Source organism: Rhinoderma darwinii, chromosome 1 (assembly GCF_050947455.1).
Source record: "Rhinoderma darwinii isolate aRhiDar2 chromosome 1, aRhiDar2.hap1, whole genome shotgun sequence".
NCBI classification, from domain to species: domain Eukaryota; kingdom Metazoa; phylum Chordata; class Amphibia; order Anura; family Rhinodermatidae; genus Rhinoderma; species Rhinoderma darwinii.
In genome coordinates this window covers 664,811,838-664,835,793 of record NC_134687.1, presented here as the reverse complement: position 1 = coordinate 664,835,793, position 23,956 = coordinate 664,811,838, and the positions used below count along the sequence as shown (strand labels likewise).

At 43.2% G+C, this 23,956-nt stretch overlaps 2 protein-coding genes across 3 annotated transcripts in view; one reads left to right on the top strand and one right to left on the bottom strand.

Annotated features, from left to right (window-relative positions):
* LOC142664789 (gastrula zinc finger protein XlCGF66.1-like) overlaps positions 1-23,369 on the top strand; it is a 51,601-nt gene extending 28,232 nt beyond the window's left edge. Inside the window, exon 5 of the mRNA XM_075844121.1 lies at positions 23,104-23,369. The gene's annotated coding sequence lies outside the window, so the exon portion shown is untranslated. The remainder of the gene's footprint in view (positions 1-23,103) is intronic.
* The window catches only part of LOC142664662 (uncharacterized), a 429,232-nt gene that overhangs the window by 74,377 nt on the left and 330,899 nt on the right, over positions 1-23,956 (bottom strand). The window lies entirely within an intron of this gene.

The following is a 23,956-nucleotide window of genomic DNA, read 5'->3' as shown; positions in this document are numbered from 1 at the left end:
TAAAATCTCATTTATGAAATTCTGGAAGACCGCGGGAGCATTACACAACCCAAAGGGCATGACGAGGTATTCGAAATGACCTTCGGGCGTGTTAAACGCAGTCTTCCACTCATCCCCCTCTTTGATGCGGATAAGGTTATACGCCCCTCGTAGATCAAACTTAGAGAACCATTGGGCCCCCTGAACCTGATTAAAGAGATCAGGAAACAAAGGAAGGGGATACTGGTTCCTTACAGTGACCTTATTCAAGTTACGGTAGTCAATGCATGGCCTAAGACCACCATCCTTCTTTCCTACGAATTAGAAACCAGCACCTACCGGAGAAGTAGAGGGGCGAATGTAACCCTTGGCCAGGCATTCCTGGATATACTCTCTCATTGCTTCACGTTCGGGACAAGAGAGATTAAATATCCTACCCTTAGGGAGCTTAGCTCCTGGCACCAAATCGATAGCGCAATCGTATTCTCTATGAGGAGGTAACACTTCGGAGGCCTCCTTAGAGAAAACATCAGCGAAGTCCTGAACAAACTCAGGTAGCGTGTTCACCTCCTCAGGGGGAGAAATAGAATTAACAGAAAAACATGACGTCAAGCATTCATTACCCCATTTGGTAAGCTCCCCAGTATTCCAGTCAAACGTGGGATTATGCAACTGCAACCAGGGAAGGCCTAAAACCAAATCGGACGATAATCCCTGCATTAACAGTACAGAGCACTGCTCCAAATGCATGGAGCCAACAAGGAGTTCAAAAACAGGGGTATGCTGTGTAAAATAACCATTAGCAAGAGGAGTGGAGTCGATACCCACTACCGGGACAGGTTTAGGCAAATCAATCAATGTCATAGCTAGAGACATAGCAAATTCCACAGACATAATATTAGCAGACGACCCTGAATCCACAAAGGCACTGCCGGTAGCAGACCTACCACCAAAAGAGACCTGAAAGGGAAGCAAGATTTTATTACGTTTCATATTTACGGGAAATACCTGTGCGCCCAAGTGACCTCCCCGATGATCACTTAGGCGCGTAAGTTTTCCGGCTGCTTATTCTTACGCCTAGGACAGGTGTTCACTTGATGCTTGTCATCCCCACAATAGAAGCAGAGATCATTCTTCCTGCGGAACTCTCTACGTTGTTGGGGGGACACGGAGGCCCCGAGTTGCATAGGTACCTCCGAGTATTCCGTGTAAGAAAGGAACCTCGGGAGGCATCATGCGGGAGTCAGAGGAGAAAACACAAACGTTCACGTTGTCGTTCCCTGAGATGTCGGTCAAGTCGTACCGCTAAAGCCATAACCTGGTCTAGGGAGTCAGAAGAGGGATAGCTAACTAGCAGGTCATTCAGGGCCTTCGACAGACCCAACCTAAACTGGCACCTTAAGGCAGGGTTATTCCACGAGAAGCTACGCACCACTTCCTAAAGTCAGAGCAATACTCCTCAACAGGTTTCTTACCCTGACGTAAGGTCACCAGCTGACTCTCGGCAAAGGTAGTCCTGTCAGTCTCGTCATAAATGAGTCGGAGAGCAGAAAAGATCAACGGAGGAAAGTTCAGGAGCCAAGGAGAAGGCCCATTCTTGGGGCCCTTCCTGGAGCCGGGACATAATTATACCCACCCGCTGGCTCTCAGAACCTGAGGAGTGGGGCTTTAAACGAAAATTGAGCCTACAACTCTCCCGAAAGGAGAGAAAAGTCTTCCGGTCCCCTGAGAACCGGTCAGGCAACTTGAGGTGGGGTTCAAGAGGTGAGGTGAGGGGCACTACCATGGTAGCATCAGGCTGGTTGACCCTCTGAGCCAGGGCCTGGACCTGTAGGGAGAGACCGTGCATTTGCTGAACCAGAGTCTCAAGGGGGTCCATAGTGGTGTGAGGGACCAGGGTAGAGTAGGTATATGGGCTTGTGATTATGTAATGACAGGGATAGGGAAACAGACAAGTGAGCCTTAATCTACCCGCCACTCAGTCCCTGCCTACTTGCAACGACCCTAGGCGACGGGGTACAACTGGGCGACGGTCCCTAAACTCAGTAAGTGCACGACAGACAACCAGACAAGGAAACACAGAACAAAGGGAAACGGGGCAGTTGCCCACGGCAACACCGTGAGCAACTAGAGTAGTAAACGAGCCGAGTCAAACCAGGAGAGTTCGAGGTGCCAAACGCAGAGCAGAAGAGTAGTGAACAAGCCGAGTCAAACCAGGAGTGTACGAGGTACCAAACGCAGAGCAGGAGAGTAGTCAGTAAGCCAGGGTCAATACGAAGCAGGGACAAGTAGTTCAAGAAGCTGCAGCAGGGCCAGGAAACCAACAGAGAAGAATCACAAGCAAGGAGGAACAGGAAAGGCAGGTATAAATAGACAGAGGGCGGGAGCTAGCTCCGTCTGGCCAGGCTGTGATAGGCTCTCTGACTCCTAAGCCTGCCATCCTGAATGGTGGAAGATGGAGTCAGTCTCACAGACATAGAAGCAGGTGCAGAATGATTACCTATGGGCGTGGATACAGAAGCTGTGCCTGGCAGATCCTTAAGACAAACAGAAGAATTCACACAGGAGAGAAGCCGTATTCATGTTCAGAATGTGGGAAATGTCTTACAGATAAATCAGGTCTTGTTAGACATAGTTACATAGTTAGTACGGCTGAAAAAAGACACATGTCCATCAAGTTCAACCAAGGGAAAGGAAAAGGGAAGGAAAAATTTCTACACATAGAAGCTAATATTTTTTTGTTCTAGGAAATTATCTAACCCTTTTTTAAAGCCATCTACTGTCCCTGCTGTGACCAGCTCCTGCGGTAGACTATTCCATAAATTCACCGTTCTTACTGTAAAGAAGCCTTGTCGCCTCTGCAGCTTGAACCTTTTTTACTCCAGACGGAGGGAGTGCCCCCTTGTTTTTTGAGGGGGTTTTACAACGAACAGGATTTCACCATATTTTTTGTATGTGCCAATAATATATTTATATAAGTTAATCATGTCCCCCCTTAGTCGTCTTTTTTCAAGGCTAAATAGGTTTAATTCTTTCAATCTTTCCTCATAACTTAAATTCTCCATGCCCCTAATTAGCTTCGTTGCTCTTCTTTGTATTTTTTCCAACTCCAGGGCATCCTTTCTATGAACTGGAGCCCAGAACTGGACTGCATATTCTAGATGAGGCCTCACTAATGCTTTGTAAAGTGGTAATATTACATCCCTGTCCCGCGAGTCCATGCCTCTTTTAATACACGACAATATCCTGCTGGCCTTTGAAGCAGCTGATTGACACTGCATGCTGTTATTGAGTTTATGATTTACAAGTACACCCAGATCCTTCTCAACAAGTGAATCCGCCAGTGTAGCTCCCCCTAGGACATATGCATGCAGGTTGTTGGTACCCAGATGCATAACTTTACATTTATCTACATTAAACTTCATCTGCCAAGTGGACGCCCAAACACTTAGTTTGTTTAAATCTGCCTGTAATTCATGAACATCTTCCATAGTCTGAACTATATTACATAGCTTGGTGTCATCTGCAAAAATAGAAATAGTGCTATTAATCCCATCCTCTATATCATTAATAAATAAGTTGAATAATAGTGGTCCCAGCACTGAACCCTGGGGTACACCACTTATAACCGGTGACCATTCAGAGAAGGAATCTTTGACCACAACTCTCTGGATACGGTCCTTGAGCCAATTCTCAATCCAATTACAAACTATATTTTCTAAACCTATAGTCCTTAATTTACCCATTAGGCGTCTATGGGGGACAGTGTCAAATGCCTTTGCAAAGTCCAAAAACACTAAATCCACAGCGGCCCCTCTGTCTAGACTTCTGCTCACCTCTACATAAAAACAGATTAGGTTAGTTTGACAACTTCTGTCCTTAGTAAAACCGTGCTGGCTGTCACTTATAATGCTATTTATTGTCACATAATCCTGTATATAGTCCCTCAATAGCCCCTCAAACATTTTCCCCACGATGGATGTTAAGCTTACTGGTCTATAATTACCCGGGGAAGACCTAGAGCCCTTTTTGAAAATAGGCACCACATTTGCCCTGCGCCAGTCCCTTGGCACTATACCAGTCACTAGAGATTCTCTGAATATTATGAAAAGGGGGACAGAAATAACTGAACTAAGCTCTTTAAGAATTCTAGGGTGTAACCCATCTGGTCCCGGGGCCTTGTGCACATTTATTTTATTTAATTTAGCTTGGACCATCTCTACATTCATCCAATTCAGTATATCAACTGATATATTAACAGCACTGGCACCGGCTACATCAGCTGCTCCTTCAGTTGTATATACAGAGCTAAAGAACCCATTTAGTAACTCTGCCTTCTCTTGATCCCCTGTGATCAACTCCCCATTACCATTATCTAGGGGTCCTACATGTTCAGACCTGGGCTTTTTTGCATTTATATGCTTGAAGAATTTTTTGGGATTTGTTTTACTATCCCTGGCCACCTGCCTTTCATTTTGTATTTTTGCTAATTTTATTACATTTTTACAGATTTTATTAAGCTCTTTATATTTTACAAAGGCTACAGCTGTACCCTCAGATTTGTATTTTTTAAATGCCCTTTTTTTGTCATGTATTGCCCCTTTCACAGAAGGTGTAAGCCATGTGGGGTTTAATTTGAGTCGTTTATACTTGTTACCTGTAGGAATAAATTTTGCACTATAATAACTCAAAGTAGATTTGAAAATCTCCCATTTATCATTTGTTCCATAATTTGACATTAGTTCTTCCCAGTCTATATCCTGAATTGCAGCCCTCATCCTGGGGAAATTGGCTTTCTTAAAATTAAATGTTTTTGCCCTCCCAGCCTGCGTTTGTTTTTTACAGTATAGGTAAAATGTAACTATATTATGATCACTGTTACCGAGGTTTTCACGAACATTGACATTCCCAACAAGATCTGCATTATTAGAAATGACCAGATCCAACAGAGCTTCACCTCTAGTCGGGTCTTCCACAAACTGGCCCATAAAATTTTCCTGCAACAGGTTGAGGAAATGTCTCCCCTTTGCAGTTGAAGCCGAACCATGACACCAATTAATATCCCGGAAATTAAAATCTCCCATTATCACTACAGTACCCGCCTGTGCAGCCCGCTCCATCTGTTTATATAGCTGAACTTCCATCTCCTCAGTTATATTGAGAAAAGTCACACAGGAGAGAAATTATATTCATGTGCAGAATCTGGGAAATGTTTTACAGATAAATCAGGTCTTGTTAGACATGAGAGAATTCACACAGGAGAGAAACCATATTCATGTGCAGAATGTGGGAAATGTTTTACAGATAAATCAGGTATTGTTACACATGACAGAAGTCACACAGGAGAGAAGCCGTATTCATGTTCAGAATGTGGGAAATGTTTTATAAAAAAAACAAATCTTGTTACACATGAGGGAAGTCACATAGGGGACAAGCCGTATTCATGTTCAGAATGTGGTAAATGTTTTACTACTAAAGGCAAACTTAGGGCTCATGGGAGAAACCACACAGGGGAGAAGCCATTTTGATGTTCTATATGTGAAAGATGTTTTACAAAGAAATTTACATTTTGGAACTCCACAGAGAATTCACCTGGAGTACAAACCATAATCTCGTTTAGAATGTGGGAAATGCTATAAGAGCAAAAAAAAAAAAAGATTTTAAACACATCAGATTATTCACAGACTTTAACCCCTTAGTGACCAGCCTATTTTAGGCCTTAATGACCAAGCTATTTATTACGTTTTTCCATCGTCTCATTCAAAGAGCTATAGCTTTTTTTTATTTTTGTCGACATAGCTGTATAAGGTCTTGTTTTTTGTGGGACAAGTTGTGTTTTGTGACCGCACCATTTTGGGGTACATAGAATTTATTGATTAACTTTTATGAAAAAAAAATTAGGGGAGGGGATAGAAAAAAACAGCAATTTCTGCACACTTTTTTGCATCCTAAATTTACGCCGTTTACCGTGTGGTATAACTAACACAATAACTTTATTCAGAGGGTTGTTACGATTGCGAAAATACTAAATTGATAAAGATTTTGTATGTTTTACTAATTTTACACAGTAAAAACACTTTTTAAAAACGGACGCAGCGATACCAAATATGTGTAACTTTTTAGCTTTTTATTTTAATAATAAAGCGTTTTGTAAGGGGAAAAAGTGGGTTTTTATGTTGTTTTTTTTCATGTATTTTTTTTTTTTAATTAACTTTATTAAACTTTTTTTTTTTTTTTTTACTAGTCCCACCAGGGGACTTAACTAAGCGATCCTCCGATCGCTTTTATAATACACTGCAATAATTTTGTATTGTTGGTATTAGTGCCTGTCCGTGTAAAATGGACAGGCATCTGCTAGGCCATGCCTCTGGCATGTCCTAGCAGGTATACTCTACATGCAGACCCAGGGGCCTTTATTAGGCCTTTATTAGGACCCCCCGGCTGCCGAAGAAGACACTGGCACTCTGCCATCATGCACAGGGTGCTGGTGAGGTGAGAGAGGGAGCTCCCTCTTTCCAAAACCACTCGGATGCGGCGCTCGCTATTGAGTGACACATCTGAGGGGTTAAACTGATATTGATCTCACCCGTTAGAGCAGGGATCATGAAAAGGCGTATTCACGGTCACTAATGGGTTTAAACAGCCAATAAGAGTGTTTTATTTTTTGGGGTGGAATTAGTCTGGGTCTGCCAAACACCCAAATTATATTTACCTGAGATCAACTGTGGCCGGAATCTATGATGGAAAAGTATTGTGGATATAAGGAAGAAAAGAAGAGCCTGGCTTACTTACAAAGCAGAGAAGCTGAATTGTCACCATGAACCTCACGCCTTGTTACTGTATTCATAAATTCCCCCGCACTGCAGGAGAATCCAGAGTGACAGTAAGGACAAAGTAAACGTTTTATTTTTAACATATATGGATATTTTATATTTGACTTTCATTAAAACTATAAAAAGATGAAGGTGATGGAATTGAAGAAAAAAAAAACACTAACAAAGTAACTTTCTAATTTAATAAAAGAAATATTAACAGATTTATTTTCATGAAAGGAAATGTCATAAGTATATTTATCACTGAATTAGAATCAAGGTTGGTGCCCAAAATCACGCCCACATGTGGTCGGGAAAGGCGGCACAATTTTTCTTGTAATACCCAAATATTTACAGGCTAAATCGTGTGTCCAGTTGTCATCTATGTGGTTGTGGTTGACGTTCCGTCTGTTCTTACCCTCGGGGTAGATTCACTTGTGGCAGATTTGTAGCATAAATTTCTGAAACGAAATAGTTCCATACATCTGAGTGGGGTTGTTTCTGCAGCATGCACATTGATTCTGAAATCACCATACAGATGAGTGGAACAGCCGCAGACATTTCTGACACAAAACTGCTATTTGTGAACTGGAATCACACATGCCGTTTAGCTAAAAAAAAGCTCATGAAAAACTTCCCCGTAAAGCCAGAAGTGGATCCAGCCGGAAAGAGAAGTGTAAGTCATTAATTTTCATTTCCCAATACTTTTTAATACACTCTTAGATTTGCCTAAAAAAAAAACCTGCATGTGTGATTCCAGACTTTTACCATTTTCCCTTTGGAACATGGAAATACCAGTAGACCCGCCACGGAATGGCCAAAAAAAAAGAAATGGAGGATTCTTGAATACAGTATTTTCCATCACTATTTCTAAGACAAAACTAGGAGTAGATCCAAAACATGGAAAACATGCAAATCTTTCCATTATCCTTTTCTCTGTTTATGTTCCGCTCCCAGTTTTGGCTTACAAATACTGATGCAAGTGTAAATGAGGCCTTATAAAAGAAACGCCTGCTGGAGGTTGTTTTTGCCAAAGGGGCAGAACCAGGTATTTGAGCCGTTCAAGGAAGTGGCTTATCTGTGAGCTGGTTTGGTTTTTTTTGGTTAAAAAATAATTGCAAATTCAATTTATTAATTTTTCTTTTATCTTTTTATACTTTATGAATGAAGATTAAATATTAATACACATGTCAACAGATGTAAAGAAAAAAATATTACATGGGGTGTCTTTATGTGACTCTAGTCGGAGACTTCAAAACGAAAAGATTCCACAGCACTGGACTGCAAGTGGGTGCACGCCTCAATAAAACCTGGTCTGCGGTCCTGGATATCAAGCAGACAAAGAATGGACAGAGGCAGCACTTCCAAAAAGAGCAAGAGCTATTTATTCACCCATGCGACGTTTCAGTCCAACTGGACTTTTTTCAAGCATGCTTGAAAAAAGTCCAGTTGGACTGAAACGTTGCATGGGTGAATAAATAGCTCTTGCTCTTTTTGGAAGTGCTGCCTCTGTCCATTCTTTGTCTAGTCGGAGACTTCGACACTACAGGCTCCATACAATTACTAAAACGACATTAGGGTTTCACCTTAGACAAGAAAAACTTTATAGTTGTGTTACCATCCACAGATCAGGTTTTATTATCCTGACACAGCCGCGCAATGATCTCTCATCATCTTACACTAAACCTTATGTGTAACGTTGTGTTGTTAGAATATTATTTTTTAATAAAGTGCTTGTCTCTCACAATGTTTTTTGTTATTTCTGGTGTTTGTTGAATTGGGTTTTATCAATGTAAAAGGGGTTATCTGTCTGTTTACAAGGCAATGATGTCACATGGTAAGGATTGGCTGCCTTGGAGACAAGACATGGTGTCATGACACCTTATATACATAGAGAAGCGGGTTAGTGGACCCACTAGGCCATACCACCGTAGCGGAAAGGCAGCTGGCCAAACCACAGGAAACCCCAGAAATACAATGTCCCGCACAAGGGTACCTGAACAGTCCAGACGGCCGCAGCTCTGGCACAGATGAGATGGGTGCAGCAGATGGCGCCAAACGTGGCGGATGACAGGAGCCGCAAGTTGCGCCAGACGTGGCGGATTCCTCCAGACGTGGCAGATGACACAGGACGTGGCGGATTCCTCCGGACGTGGCAGATGACACAGGACGTGGCAGATTCCTCTGGACGTGGTAGGTGGCACGACTTTATACTAAGGCAAAGCACGAGGAACGGGAACAAGGCACGGGTAACAACAGGAGCGGGAGACACTAAGGGACCATTTGCAAGACAGACTGGGAAAACTAACAACGCTCAGGCAAGGATTAGAAGGCCAGGGGCCTTCTTATAGACCAGGAAATCGTGGCAGTTGATGATGATGACGATTTCCTATTGCGCGCGCTGGCCCTTTAAGGCCGGGCGCGAGCGTGCGCGCGCACCCTACGGGACACAGCCGAACGGAGCGGAAGTGAGCGCTGGCGTCTCCTAGGAGGGAGACGGGGACCAGCGCTCACAGATCCATGGCTGCGGGCGTCGGGAGGTGAGCGAACCCGACGGCCCGCGGCCATGGACGCTACTGTATTCCCCCCCCTCTTACGCCCCCTCTTCTTGGGGCCAGAGTGAGAGAGGAACTTTTTAATAAGAGCAGGGGCGCTGAGGTTCTCTTCTGGCTCCCAGAAGCTCTCCTCAGGACCAAGCCCTCTCCAGTCCACCAAATAGAAAGTCCTTCCTCCTACCCTTTTGCAGTCCAGGATCTCCTTTACCTCGAATACATTAGAGGGACCGCAGGAAGCAACTGTGGAACTAGAAGTCTTGCTGTAGCAGTTCAGGACCACTGGTTTCAGGAGGGACACATGGAAGGAGTTAGGGATTCTGAGGGTAGGAGGCAGCTTATAGGAGACAGGGTTGATTTGTTGCAGGATCTCGAAAGGACCAAGGAACCTGGGAGCGAACTGTTATGAAGGCACCCTCAAGCGAATGTTCTCAGAGGACAGCCAGACTTTAGTCCCAGGAAGATACTGAGGCGGCTCTTTTCTCTTAGTATCTGCCTTTCGCTTCATGCGATCTACCGCCAGCAAAATAGAGGACCGGGTCTGGCCAGATTTGCAGGAAGTCCCCATATGCAGAGTCAGCAGCGGGTACCTGAGATGAAGTTGATACAGGAAGAGGGACTCTAGGATGTTGACTGTACACGATGTGAAACGGAGTGGAAGTGGTGGACTCGCTTGTGTGGTTGTTGTAAGAAAACTCGGCCCATGGAAGAAGCTGTACCCAGTTATCGTGCTGTGAAGAGATGAAGTGGCGGAGATCATTTTTCATGATCTGGTTGATCCTCTCAACTTTCCCATTGGACTGGGGGTGATAGGCAGAGGAAAAGTTCAAACTCACATCCAGGAGTTTACAGAGGGCTCTCCAGAACTTAGAGGTAAACTGAACACCCCGATCAGACACTATGTGAAGAGGCAAGCCGTGCAAGCGGAAGATGTGCTGAATGAAGAGACTCGCCAGATGAGGAGCAGAAGGTAGGCCGGTCAGCGGGATAAAATGAGCCATCTTAGAGAACCGGTCCACCACCAGCCAGACAGTGTTACATCCTGCTGAGGGGGGAAGGTCTGTGACAAAGTCCATCGCAATGTGCTGCCAGGGGGCATTGGGTACAGGCAGAGGTTGAAGCAGGCCGGCAGGCTTGGAGTGCGTCACTTTGTTAGAGGCAGACACCGTGCAAGCAGAGACAAAGTCCAGAACATCTTTAGGTAGCGTGGGCCAACAGAAGTGACGAGCAATCGGGTCTTGGGTTTTACGGACACCGGCGTGCCCAGCCAGTTTAGAACTGTGTCCCCAGCGGAGAATTCTTTTTCTGTCTGCCAACCGAACAAAAGTCCTCCCAGGAGGGATGTCTCTAACCTGCAGAGGATTAGCAGTGACAATGCAGGACGGGTCTATGATGGTCTGTAGGGACTCCACCAAGTCTTCCGTCTCAAACGATCTGGACAGGGCATCGGCCCTCACATTCTTGTCCGTGGGACGGTAGTGGAGCAGAAACTGGAAACGGGTGAAGAACAGCGACCACCTGGCTTGACGAGGATTCTGTCTTTGAGCGGACTGAAATTAAATAAGATTCTTGTGGTCGGTGAAGATCAGGATGGGGTGAGCAGCGCCCTCCAGAAGATGTCTCCACTCCTCCAGAGCCAATTTGATGGCCAGCAGCTCCCGATCTCCAATGGAGTAATTGCGCTCAGCAGAAGAAGACAGTCTTGAGTAGTAGCCACATACTACTGCCTTCCCTTTGGAGCTCCTCTGGAACAGAAGTGCACCTGCACCAACAGAGGAAGCGTCCACTTCCAGTGAGAACTGCCGAGATACGTCAGGATGATGGAGGATCGAGGCTGAAATGAAGGATTTCTTGAGGCTAATAAATGTGGACTCTGCCTCTGGAGTCCACACTTTGGCGTTCACACCCTTCTTGGTAAGGGTCGAGATGGGAGCCGTCAGAGAAGAGAAGTTAGGAATAAACTGCCGGTAGAAATTGGCGAATCCCAGGAACCGCTGTATGGCCCTTAAGCCCTGGGCTCCGTGGCCACTCCAGGACAGTCTTCACTTTGTCAGGATCCATTTTGAGACCTTGATCCGAGATGATGTAGCCCAGGAAGGGCAGAGAGCTCTTCTCAAAGATGCACTTCTCCAACTTGGCGTATAAATTATTCTCCCTCAATCGTAGTAGAGCCTGACGGATATGCCTTCGATGAGTCGTCGGATCTGGGGAGAAAATCAAAATATCATCGAGATAAACAACAACACGGACATAGAGTAGATCCCGGAAGATATCATTAACTAACTCCTGAAACAGTGCGGGAGCGTTACAGTCCGAAGGGCATCACTAGGTATTCGTAGTGCCCGTCCCGGGTGTTAAATGCCGTCTTCCATTCATTACCCCGGCCAATCCGGACTAGATTGTAAGCGCCACGGAGGTCTAGCTTAGAAAGATTTTTGGCCCCTCGTATGCGATCAAACAGCTCAGAGATGAGTGGCAACGGGTATTTGTTCTTGACTGTAATCAGGTTGAGGCCCCGGTAGTCAATGCAGGGACGAAGAGATCCATCCTTCTTTTTAACGAAGAAGAATCCAGCCCCGGCCGGGGAGGAAGATTTTCGTATAAAACCCCTCTCCAGATTCTCCTTGATATAGGCCGACATGGATAGAGACTCAGGCAAGGAGAGAGGATATACCCGTCCACGGGGTAGAGAGGGCTTAGGAACCAGTTCAATGGGGCAGTCATAAGTCCGATGTGGAGGCAGCGTCTCAGCCTCCCTTTTGCTGAAAACATCTGCATACTGAGAAAATAGGGAAGGCAATCCCGCCAACGACTGAGGCAGAGATGGCTTGACAGGATAGATCTGCAACAGACAACGACCATGGCACTTGGAGCCCCACTGGAGAACCTCTCCAGAATTCCAGTCCAGGACTGGGGCATGTAGTTGAAGCCAAGGCAGGCCCAGCAGAACAGGATTGATGGCCTTGGGCAAAACAAGGAAAGAAATAAATTCAGAATGAAGTACTCCGACCTGGAGCTTCAACGGCTTGGTTTTAGATCTGATAGGATCAGGCAGAGGCAGTCCATTAACTGAGGCAACAGCCAAAGATGTCTCCAGGGGAACTGTGGGAAACTGAAGATGATCCACCAGCTCTTTCTGGATGAAGTTTGCAGCAGAGTCAAGATAGGCAGAAACTTGATGCGTCCTCTCGCCGGATATCAGGGTCACAGGAATAGTCAATTTGGAAGCGAATGCTCTGTTAGACTCCATTCCACCTAGGGTTAGCAAGGATGCAGCAGCCGACGAAACTCTTCCAGGTTCCTCAAAGATCGAGCGGAAGGTCCGTAAGAAGCACAGCAAGTCCCGGGTCTCTGGTCCCTGATGTTCCCACAGAGGATTGGCCCATGCCAGGGCTTTGCCATTAAGGAGAGAGATGATGAAGGCGATCCTGACGTCATCTGAACAGAAGGACCTGGCATGTAGTCTGAAATGGATCAAGCACTGATTCAAAAATCCCCTGCAGGACCTCGGATCTCCGTCACAGCGTGGAGGTAGCGGCAAGAAACACAGGGGTTTGGTACCGGTACAGACAGGAAGTGTAGCAGGCGGAACCGCAGGAACGGGTGCGGTGACGACTGTGGTTGGAGCGAGCAACCGATGGGCTATGGCGTTCACCGACAGGAGGAGCTGGTCTTGTCGTGACTGGAGATCCTCCATCTCAGCCAGAATGGCTTGTGTCGTCAAAGTCTCAGGTTGACCAGCGGGGTCCATGGCCTGAGCGTACTGTCACGAAGCGGGTTAGTGGACCCACTAGGCCGTACCGCCGTAGCGGGAAGGCAGCTGGCCAAACCACAGGAAACCCCAGAAATACAATGTCCCGCACAAGGGTACCTGAACAGTTCAGACGGTGGCCGCAGCTCTGGCACAGATGAGATGGGTGCAGCAGATGGCGCCAAACGTGGTGGATTCCTCCGGATGTGGCAGATGACACAGGACGTGGCGGATTCCTCCGGACGTGGCAGATGACACAGGACGTGGCGGATTCCTCTGGATGTGGCAGGTGACACAGGACGTGGCACGACTTGATACTAAGGCAAAGCATGAGAAATCGGAACGGGAACAAGGCACGAGTAACAACAGGAACGGGAGACACTAAGGGACCATTTGCAAGACAGACTGGGAAAACTAACAACGCTCAGGCAAGGATTAGAAAGCCAGGGGCCTTCTTATAGACCAGGAATTTGTGGCAGTTGATGATGATGACTATTTCCTATTGCGCGCGCTGGCCCTTTAAGGCCGGGCACGAGCGTGCGCGCGCACCCTACGGGACACAGCCGAACGGAGCGGAAGTGAGCGCTGGCGTCTCCTAGGAGGGAGACGGGGACCAGTGCTCACAGATCCATGGCTGCGGGCGTCGGGAGGTGAGTTAACCCGACGGCCCACGGCCATGGACGCTACAGCTGCAATGTGGGAATGCTGCAGAATAAAGGAGTATTCCCAACACAGGATATGTCATAAATGTTTGGTAGATGCAGCTCCCGTCTCAGGGACCCTGCACCTATGTAAAAAAAACAGGGTTCCCCTTACCTGCATGATGAGTAGGCTGCTGCATCATGGCGGAGAATGAATCGAGAGGTGGTCGTAAATGGGCATACACTAGATCCATTTTCCTAAAAAAAAGTCTTGGTTTAAGGCCTCAGATCTAGATTTTTCCAGCTTAGGATGTCCACAACCATATTTTCTGATACTTTTAGAGGGACTGATGAGAGGGACAGATTTTCCTTGGCCCAGATGACATAAATAGTATTGTCAGACAGAATCTTGACATGGTGATGTCTTGATTGTAGAAAGGTCAATTTTGCGGTTTTCCAGACCGCTCTCAATGCCTGGAAATTTGCAGATCTTAACCAGATGTCCTGAGGCCAAATTCCCTGTAGACATTTGTCCCCAAAATAAGACCCAACGGTTGTTTCATATTTGCTCAGGAATGTAGAGATTATGTTAAGATTCTTCTGTCTAAATCCATGAACAAAAAAATAATAAGAAATTCCACACTGTAAATGTGAAGAGAATTGTCCAAAGATAACGTGAAGTCATAAAGGATTGGAGGAACTGCTGAAATATTCTCATCCAGTTCCATGGGAAAAATTTAAAAAAGTAATAAGGTAAAAATAAATTAACAGAACGGCGCTACATAGGAGGAGTACATTCAACACATTCACCTTGTTTAGCCTATTACATAGTACGGTTGAAAAAAGACACCTGTCCATCAAGTGTAACCAACGGATGGGAAAAGGGAAGGGATGAAACCAAATTTCGACACATTGAACATAGGAGCTGATATTTTTTCATTCTAGGAAATGATCTAAGCCTTTTTTTTAAGCCATTTACTGTCCCTGATGTGACCAGCTCCTGCAGTGACTATTCCATAGATTCACAGTTCTCACAGTAAAGAAGACTTGTCGCCTCTGCAGAGTGAACCTTTTTTTCTCCAGACGGAGGGAGTGCCCCCTTGTTTTTTAAGGGGGTTTTATATGGAACAGGATTTCACCATATTTTTTGTATGTGCCATTCATATATGTATATAAGTTAATCATATCCCCCCTTATTCGTCTCTTTTCAAGGCTAAACAGGTTTAATTATTTTAATCTTAGCTGGGTTCACACGACCTATTTTCAGACGTAAACAAGTCGTATTATGCCTCGTTTTACGTCTGAAAATAGGGCTGCAATACGTCGGCAAACATCTGCTCATTCATTTGAATGGGTTTGCCGACGTATTGTGCAGACGACCTGTAATTTACGCGTCGTCGTTTGACAGCTGTCAAACAACGACGCGTAAATTGACTGCCTCGGCAAAGAAGTGCACTGCACTTCTTTGCAACGTAATTTTAGCTGTTCTTCATTGAACTCAATGAAGAGCAGCTCAAGATATACGAGCGTCACAGACGCCTCGTATATTACGAGGAGGTGCATTTACGGCTGAAACGAGGCAGCTGTTTTCTTCTGAAAACAGTCTGTCATTTCAGCCGTAAATGCCTGCTATCGTGTGAACATACCCTTATTCATAACTTAGATTCTCCATGCTCCTTATTAGCTACGTTGTTCTTCTTTGTATTTTTCCTTCTTTCTATGAACTGGAGCCCAGAACTGAACTGCATATTCTAGATGAAGCCTCACTAATGCTTTGTAAAGTGGTAATATTACATCCCTGTCCTGCGAGTCCATGCCTCTTTTAATACACGACAATATCTTGCTGGGCTTAGAAGCAGCTGACTGACATTGCATGCTGTTATTTCATTTATGTTCTAGAAGTACACCCAGATCCTTCTCAACAAGTGACTCCCCCAGTGTAGCTCCCCCTAGGACATTTGCATGCAGATTGTTGGTACCCAAATGCATAACTATACATTTATCTACAATAACCCCTTCCCGCTTTGGCTACTTTTGACCTTCCTGACAGAGCCTCATATTTAAAATCTGACATGTTTCACTTTATGTGGTATTAACTTCGGAATGCTTTTACCTATCCAAGCGATTCTGAGATTGTTTTCTCGTGACACATTGGACTTTATGTTACTGGTGATAACGCAGTTCCCAAAAGGTAGATCGACACCAATACGGCCGGAGACAAAAACAGAACAGACGTGTATCTGATTACTGTAGAGGTCTGAGCTAGTCCCGGCCCCTATCATTTATTTATACTCATTCTATATTCATGCAATACCAGAAGACAATAAATAATACAAGACAGTCTTTTGGCTAACATGCAGTAACATTACATAACTTGGAGACAATCAATCCTTCACCTTTAGTACAATTCTGAGAATTATAAGAAGAAACATGTTTTCTTCCTCTTCCCCTTCACTCCCCCAGTCTGTGTATTCAATCCATCAAATTCTTGCGAAATGATAACTAACTCCTTCCTCTCTCCTTTCCTTAAACAGCATATGGAAAACAGATGTCCAGATTAACTCTTAGAATGACAATTACTTTAACATTACTCCCCTCTTTTTATCATTTGGCTAGACCTGTGACTACCCTCCCTGCCTTATCGAGAAATCTTAAAGGTCCCCCCTACCTACACAAGATATAGAGATACTAATCTCCATAAATTGTGGGATGTTCCACATCCATCCAGACGATCCATAAGTTTAGATTTCTCCTGTTATGATTCCCCTCTTGCTAGTACTAATTAGATAATAGGAAAATATGAGGGCTAGAAGAGTTAGTTAGAAATATATATATAAATTGTTAGACACACATGATATATATATATATATATATATATATATATATTAAGACAGTAATTTGTTCATTCTTGTCTTTGTCAAATCAATTTGTTTCCACAATAAATGCAGTCTTTGATGTCATTAAGCAATTGCTTTTCACATATGAAGCATTTGTGTTTGATAGGAGTAATCATGATCATTACTGGGTTATCGTCTCGTTCAGGGGGAGGTGTTTTCTGCGTACTGCTACAGTTTACTCTGATATTTTCCTAAAAACAACAAGTAGAACCTTAAAGCAATTGAGCGGGTTCAGCCAAGATAACCATTCCGGAAAATGAAATTCGGATTGAGCGTTACCTTTGCGATATCGTTCCTTTAGCTCAAGTGCCTGTTTAATATCATAAGCAACTTGCATCATTCCAGTAGGATTGATATAGTGACAACATGCTGGTCCTACTATTTGACAAAGTCCTCATTGTGATGCAGTTAGATAATCGAATACCATAGTGTGTTGATTAGTAACTACTATTAATTGTTTAGTATATGCAGAAGTAACACTTATAGCATGAAAAAGATAGTCAGTAATATTATCAAATACATCTGCTAAGGCTTCCATACGTTGGCCATTTTGAGTAGTTCTGAGTAAAGAAGTGACTGGACTACCAACGATAGGCAGAGCCATCATTAACTCTTCCTTCCAACCTATGTGTAATAATGGTTCTGTATGCTGTACCTTAAGACTACGTTTACTTAACATATGTTGAGGAATATTCTGATACAAGAATTGATCAGACTTGCACGTCCAGGTGGCAGGTTCTATTCTTGCTAGGGTACATGTTCCCCCAGTCTCCTCAGGAAGCCACCTGTAAGCATTATTTCTACAGATTATATAGATTCCTTTCGGGAGTTGAAATTGTCATTTGACAACTAGTGAATTAACAATCGATGCCAAAAGAGTAGTGTTAGAATAGAGACCCCAAGAGTCTCGGTCATTGGTAGTTACCCATTTGTAATATGCAATAGGGTTACATCTGAGGGGGTTTACATTTTTCATTGGATCGATGGACAAGAGTTCTGCCCCATCTCCTTCCTTTCCTGCAGTATCTCCTTCATCTTCTTTGCTTATGGCAAATGCTTTTATGGCCTCACAATCTTCCCTATTCCCAAGTGGAAATTTATCAGCATGGTGCCAACTAGAATTATGAATTTTCCTTACTAGTGAGTGATCTATTTTCTGATCCTCTAAACTCTTACTGGCAAAACTTATTTTTAGGTTTTCTACAGGCAGTCTACCAGCATGAATAAACGTCATCTCTTTTGTTCCCCAAATTCCATCTTGTTTTCTAAAATCAAACCAATTCCCCTGCTTGGATGTTAGGTTCGCTTGCCACCAGGGATACTGCACCCATCCAGCAATGGGCAATGCCATTAGAACTTTTCCCTTGGGTTCCTCTATATCCAGTGGTTTCATCACCCAACAATTATCTTGGAACAATTCCTGTTCTGAGACAGGAGTAGCAAAGTATGGCATAGACCTTGCAGACATAGGAGAATATGTACATCTCCAGCAATCAGTCAGGTTGTATGTTTGTGTTACTATACCGTGGTACTTAATAAACTTATTGTCCAACTCCTGTTCTCCCAGCTGCTGATATCCTTTTACAAAACCACATATCATCATGCTCATTAGAAACACAGATACTGAGAAATATCGCAAGGCAGCTTGAGGGTACTTCACACCCTGTTGGTTACTACAGCAAATTAGCATAGAGGGAGCCAACACAACACTGGGGCATGTCTCTGGAACAGAGGTGTCTAGAGAAAAAAGAAAAACAGCACAGGAATCAGGTAGACAGCGCTATTCAGGTCAGTAATCTAGTATAACTTATATGTCTTAGTGATATGATCTATGTTATTTATTAAAAAGGACCTAAGTGCTTTAATCCATGATGGAGACCCCAGCAATAATGTATTCTATATGATAATGATGAAACTTGTTGACAATACAGAACGCATAGTATGTTTTTTGTGCCTTTCTTGTATGAAATAAAAAAATAAAAACTGTTCATTATGAGTACTCTTTATTAAGAGCAACTGGGGATGTTTTTTGTAAAAGGAACTTAAACACATTGATTTAAGGCCAATTGCCACATTAGATATTTTTATGAAATGTTTCCTGCACAGCTTTCTTAATGTCTGAATTTCTCAGACTATATATAATGGGGTTAATCAAAGGGGTAAGCACAGTATAAAGAAGTGATAGGATCTTACTGATGGTCGACATCTGTCCTTTTGTTGGCACAACATACACAGTAAATAGAGAGCAGTAAAATATGGAGACCACAGTGACGTGGGAGCTACAGGTGGAGAAGGCTTTCTGTCTACCAGTACTGGATGGAATCTTTAAGATGACAGAGGCAATTTTAAAATAAGATGCAATTATTATTATGGTCGGCATGATGACTGCCTGTATACCCAGTAAGGAGACTTCAAGCTGGACCATGAAGGTATCAGAACAAGCAATTTCCAGCAAGGGGACAAGGTCACAGAAAAAATGGTCAATTGTATTTGGTCCACAAAAAGTTAATGTCAATATTATTACAGTGTTAACGAACGCACAGGAAAAACCCAACAACCAGCAGATGACAACCAGTTTCACACACAATGCATTTGTTATTATCTAGGTGTAACGGAGGGGATTACAGATGGCCACATATCTGTCATAAGACTTCACTGTGAGAAGAAAACACTCACACAGTTCTGAATAGCTGGAAAAATAGAACTGAGTGATGCAACCAGTAAAAGTGATGGTACCCCCATTATTCAGTAGACTGTGGAGCATTCTCTCCAGGAGGTTCTGCACCCCCTTCAGGATATTTACCTTTTCCACACAATTCCCATTTCCCACGTAGAGCTCACAGTAAAATAGCACATAAAGGTGATTGAAAACTGTACACACTGATACATTACTGATGAGGTACACTCACAGCAGTATTCTGAGCCCTCACAGGAAACCTGCACTCTGGGTGCTATGTGTGTTCAGGGCCTTTAAATAGCTTTCTCGTGTGATAATACAGTGTCAAATCTGTTTTCAGATGGATCTGTGAAAAACACAGTAAAATTGATACTGCACTTATTTTACATACATCGGTAGTGTTTCACCAAAAACCGGTCTAAACGTGCGTTAAAAACAGGCATTGCTGACGAGGCTTTTGTGGGCCAAGCGCACGTCGCAGAATCTTGATTATTTTTAAGAAAGGTCAGATTGTCAAAGGCTACATGTGTAATAAATATAAGGGATATTCAATGGTTAGTTTTTTAGATATTCATTTTTTTATAAAAATAAAAAATAAGCTAATTCCACCATGTTTATTGGGCAAAAGTGGGGTACCCTTTTAGAAAAGACGACTGAGTCAGGTGTCGTATTGTTCGGCTCTGCAAGGTGAATGAATGGATGCCAGCTCGCGTCCGCCACGAAACTACATATTTTTTGGTGGGATCTTTAGTGGTAAACTATCGGAGTCAGAAACGACGCTGGTCGCTGCCCTGAAGATTTCATTTTTTACTTTGCACCCCCGGTTGTGATGGTGAAAATCAATAACGGACCGCGTCCATCCATACAAAACTTTCGGTCCCAAAAGGTAAAATAGATTCTAAAACACACTCTAGCACGCTCGGAAATTTTTCGCCACTTGAACCCTAGACCGCTCGTTAGAGGCTGTGATGCTTTTAACACTGCCCATCCGGACACTATGTTCTATTTATATAACTCCAGTTGAGGAGTTCATGCAGCAGGAGTTAAAGTCCAGATAGCAGGGCTGTCCGAAATTGAGTTTTTCAAGCATTGAGGACAAAATTGTTGAGCATACAAATCTCTGAGCTCAATAATTTATTGCTGTCAACCCAAGTTTTTATGCCAGGCCATACAGGTGCGATGATCCCTTCCACCCATGCCTCAGAATGCCCTATAGGCACAACCAGCGTAGGAGAGGTTTATTCAGACCGGGCCAACCGATGGAGGTTCCCACCCGTTTGCAAATCTCTGTATTTCTTTTTAATTTTTTTTTTAGTCAACTTTAGATTGGTTTTAACGTCATCTTTGTAGATGACAGGTTGTTCTTTTAGCAACTACAGTGATGTCGGCTTCATCTTTTTGCTTCACCAGAGATGCTAGATTCTGTTTTGTGGATCACCACAGATGCGTTGACGGCCCAGATGGCACTTTACACACACTGTGTGGTTAAAAATAAAAACACTGATGCATTACTGATGTGGCACACTGACAGCAGTGTCCCAAGCCTTCACATGGAATTTGGGGGGCATACTCACATTTTGGGGTGACCGCCCTAAATTGTCAAAATTGCACTCTGGGTGCTATGTAAGCACTATGGCTTTACAGTGAGGGGGTAGAGAAAGTACATTGATGTTTGATGGTTACAGGATGAAAGTTCTGAAGCCCTGAAACCAGCAGTTCTAAAGAGCACCAGAGCAGAGCCTATGCTAGCGTTCTGCACGGGACTCCGGCTCTGGGGAAGCCCCAGACATCGCTGTCCATATGTGGACAGCGATGTCAGGGAATTCCAGAGTCCCAGAGCAGAGTCTGTATTAGCGGTTCTGTGTCCCACAGGCCGCAGATGACAGCCCAAGGGGCCGTATGCGGCCCGCGGGCTGGGTGCTTGAGACCCCTGGTCTACTGTTATATTTAATGTATATTGAGATGTGAGTACAGGAATGCAAGTATGTGTATGTTCTCTACTGATCACTGTCTTATGTGATATTTATTGTATAGTTAGATGTGAGTACAGGAATGCAAGTATGTATGTTCTCTACTGATCACTGTCTTATGTGATATTTATTGTATAGTTAGATGTGAGTACAGGAATACAAGTATGTGCATGTTATCTACTAATCACTCTATGGTTAAATGTTAGTAGGGGAATAGAAGTATGTGTATGTTCTCTACTGCTCACTGTCTTATGTGATATTTATTGTTTATTAAGATGTGATTACAGGAATACAAGTATGTGCATGTTTTCTACTGATCACTCTATGGTTAAATGTTAGTAGGGGAATAGAAGTATGTGTATGTTCTCTACTGCTCACTGTCTTATGTGATATTTATTGTATAGTTAATATTGAGTACAGGAATACACGTATGTGTATGTTCTCCACTGTTTACTGTCTAATGTGATTTTTATTTTATATTGAGATGTGAGTACAGGAATGCTAGTATGTGTATGTTCCCTACTGATCACTTCTTATGTGATATTTATGGTTAGATGTGAGTACGGGAATATAAGTGTGTGTATGTTCTATACTGATTACTGTCTAATGTGATATATATTGTATAGTTAGATGTGAGTACAGGAATATAAGTATGTGCATGTTCTCTACTGATCACCTCTTATGTGATATTTATGGTATAGTTAGATGTGAGTACAGGAATATAAGTGTGTGCATGTTCTATACTGATCACTGTCATATGGGATATTTATTGTATGGTAAGATGTGAGTACAGTAATACAAGTATGTGCATGTTCTCTACTGATCAATGCCTTGTGTGATATTTATTGTATAGTTAGTATTGAGTACTGGAATTCAAATATGTGTATGTTCTCTACTGATCACTGTCTATTTAAATGTGAGTAGGGGAATACAAGTATGTGTATGTTCTCTACTGATCACTGTTTTATGTGATATTTATTGAATACTTAGTATTGAGTACTGGAGTAAAATTATGTGTATTTTATTTACTGATCATTGTCTTATGTGATATTTATTGTATAGTTAGTTTTGAGTACAGGAATACAAGTATGTGTATGTTCTCTATTCATCCATCTTAAATTATACTTAGTGTAAAGTTAGATGTGAGGAACTGGATGATCTAGTACTGCAGACGTCTTTATCAAGAAAGGAGAAGATGGAAATCATACAGCGCACAACATCATGTGTGACATACAGAACCTCACTTATTCATTATTGAGTGAAACATCTTGTTAGAGCCGTCTCCACATAGAGTAAAGGGGTATTCCCAACACAGACAGTTCTCCCCAGGACATGCCAGAAATGTCTCATAGATGCGGCTCCACCTCTAGACGTGCTCGGATGTTTCTGGAACTCCTATACAAGTGAATGGAGAGAGTCGTGCACATGTGTGGTCACCTCTCCATTCATTCTCCCCCTGGATGCAGTCATCACCTCACAAGGCAGATCAGGGGATCCCCCGTTCTCCACATAGAGGTGGGACCTTCATATATCCGACATCTATGGCATATCTTTCAGGTGAAAAGAGTAAAATGAAAACATTTACCCCCAGACAATGAAGACCTGACTCCTGACAACCTGACTCATGGCGGATACTGGGGAGACATTGCTGACATCTCACAAGACATGGAACAAACTATGCAGTCAGTGTTTCATATGAACTGTGAGGTTCTGTAGCAGCTGAGGTGACATTATATATAAAGGAAACATGCAGTGTGATCTCTTATGTTATAGCGCATGTGGAGTAGAGTGTGTATTTTACTCATTTAACCCCTTCCTTTACAGGACATTTACTGCTCAGGCGTTGCTCCCATGACATAGAGAAGACCCGAGAGCCTGCTGCAAAGGCTGGAAACCTGAGAGAACTACCATTATGGCCATTTAACCCCTTGGATTCTGTGTTCAATAGTGACTAAGACATCTAAGTGTCTGGGAGGGGGCACCTCTGTGAGAAATTATCTTCATCTCGAGAGTGTGAAGTGCTGATGAGTTGTCAATTTCAATTGTGTACAGAAAGAAAACCATGTAAAGATATTAAAATATCTTTGACACTCCGTATTTCACTCTCACATAAAGTCGGGGGGGGGGGGGGATGCTGTCCTCGTGCTGGGGTCTCTCTGGATTAACTCTTACACCATCCCGAATAATGTCATCCAGTCCTGACCACAAATGGGAAGACACTTTACAATAATGTTTCTGAGCTTCAAAAACTTCACGCTGAAAGAAGTTGTAAAATATCTTCATTTATAAGTCCGGACATTATTTTTGGAGCGATAACAATTATTTATATTTAGAAAAAATACATAATAATACATTTTATGAAGTGAAGTTTTTTTGTTTTACGAAATTATTCGGGATGGTGTAAGAGTTAATCCAGAGAGAACCCAATACGAGGAAAAAGTCTCCCCCCGAGTTTATGTGAAATATGGAGTGTCAAAGATATTTTTAGATCTTTATATGTGTGAACCTAAACGTGCTTAATATCTACTACTATGGATATGTGTAACTGGAGCTTACAAAACTGCTGTAAAAACAGAAGGGATGGGCCATTCTATTCTAAGACTTCTGGTTTACGACTTTCTTTTGACTAAAGATACATACTAAGATGAGATTGTGATTCTGTATGTTACTATATGTA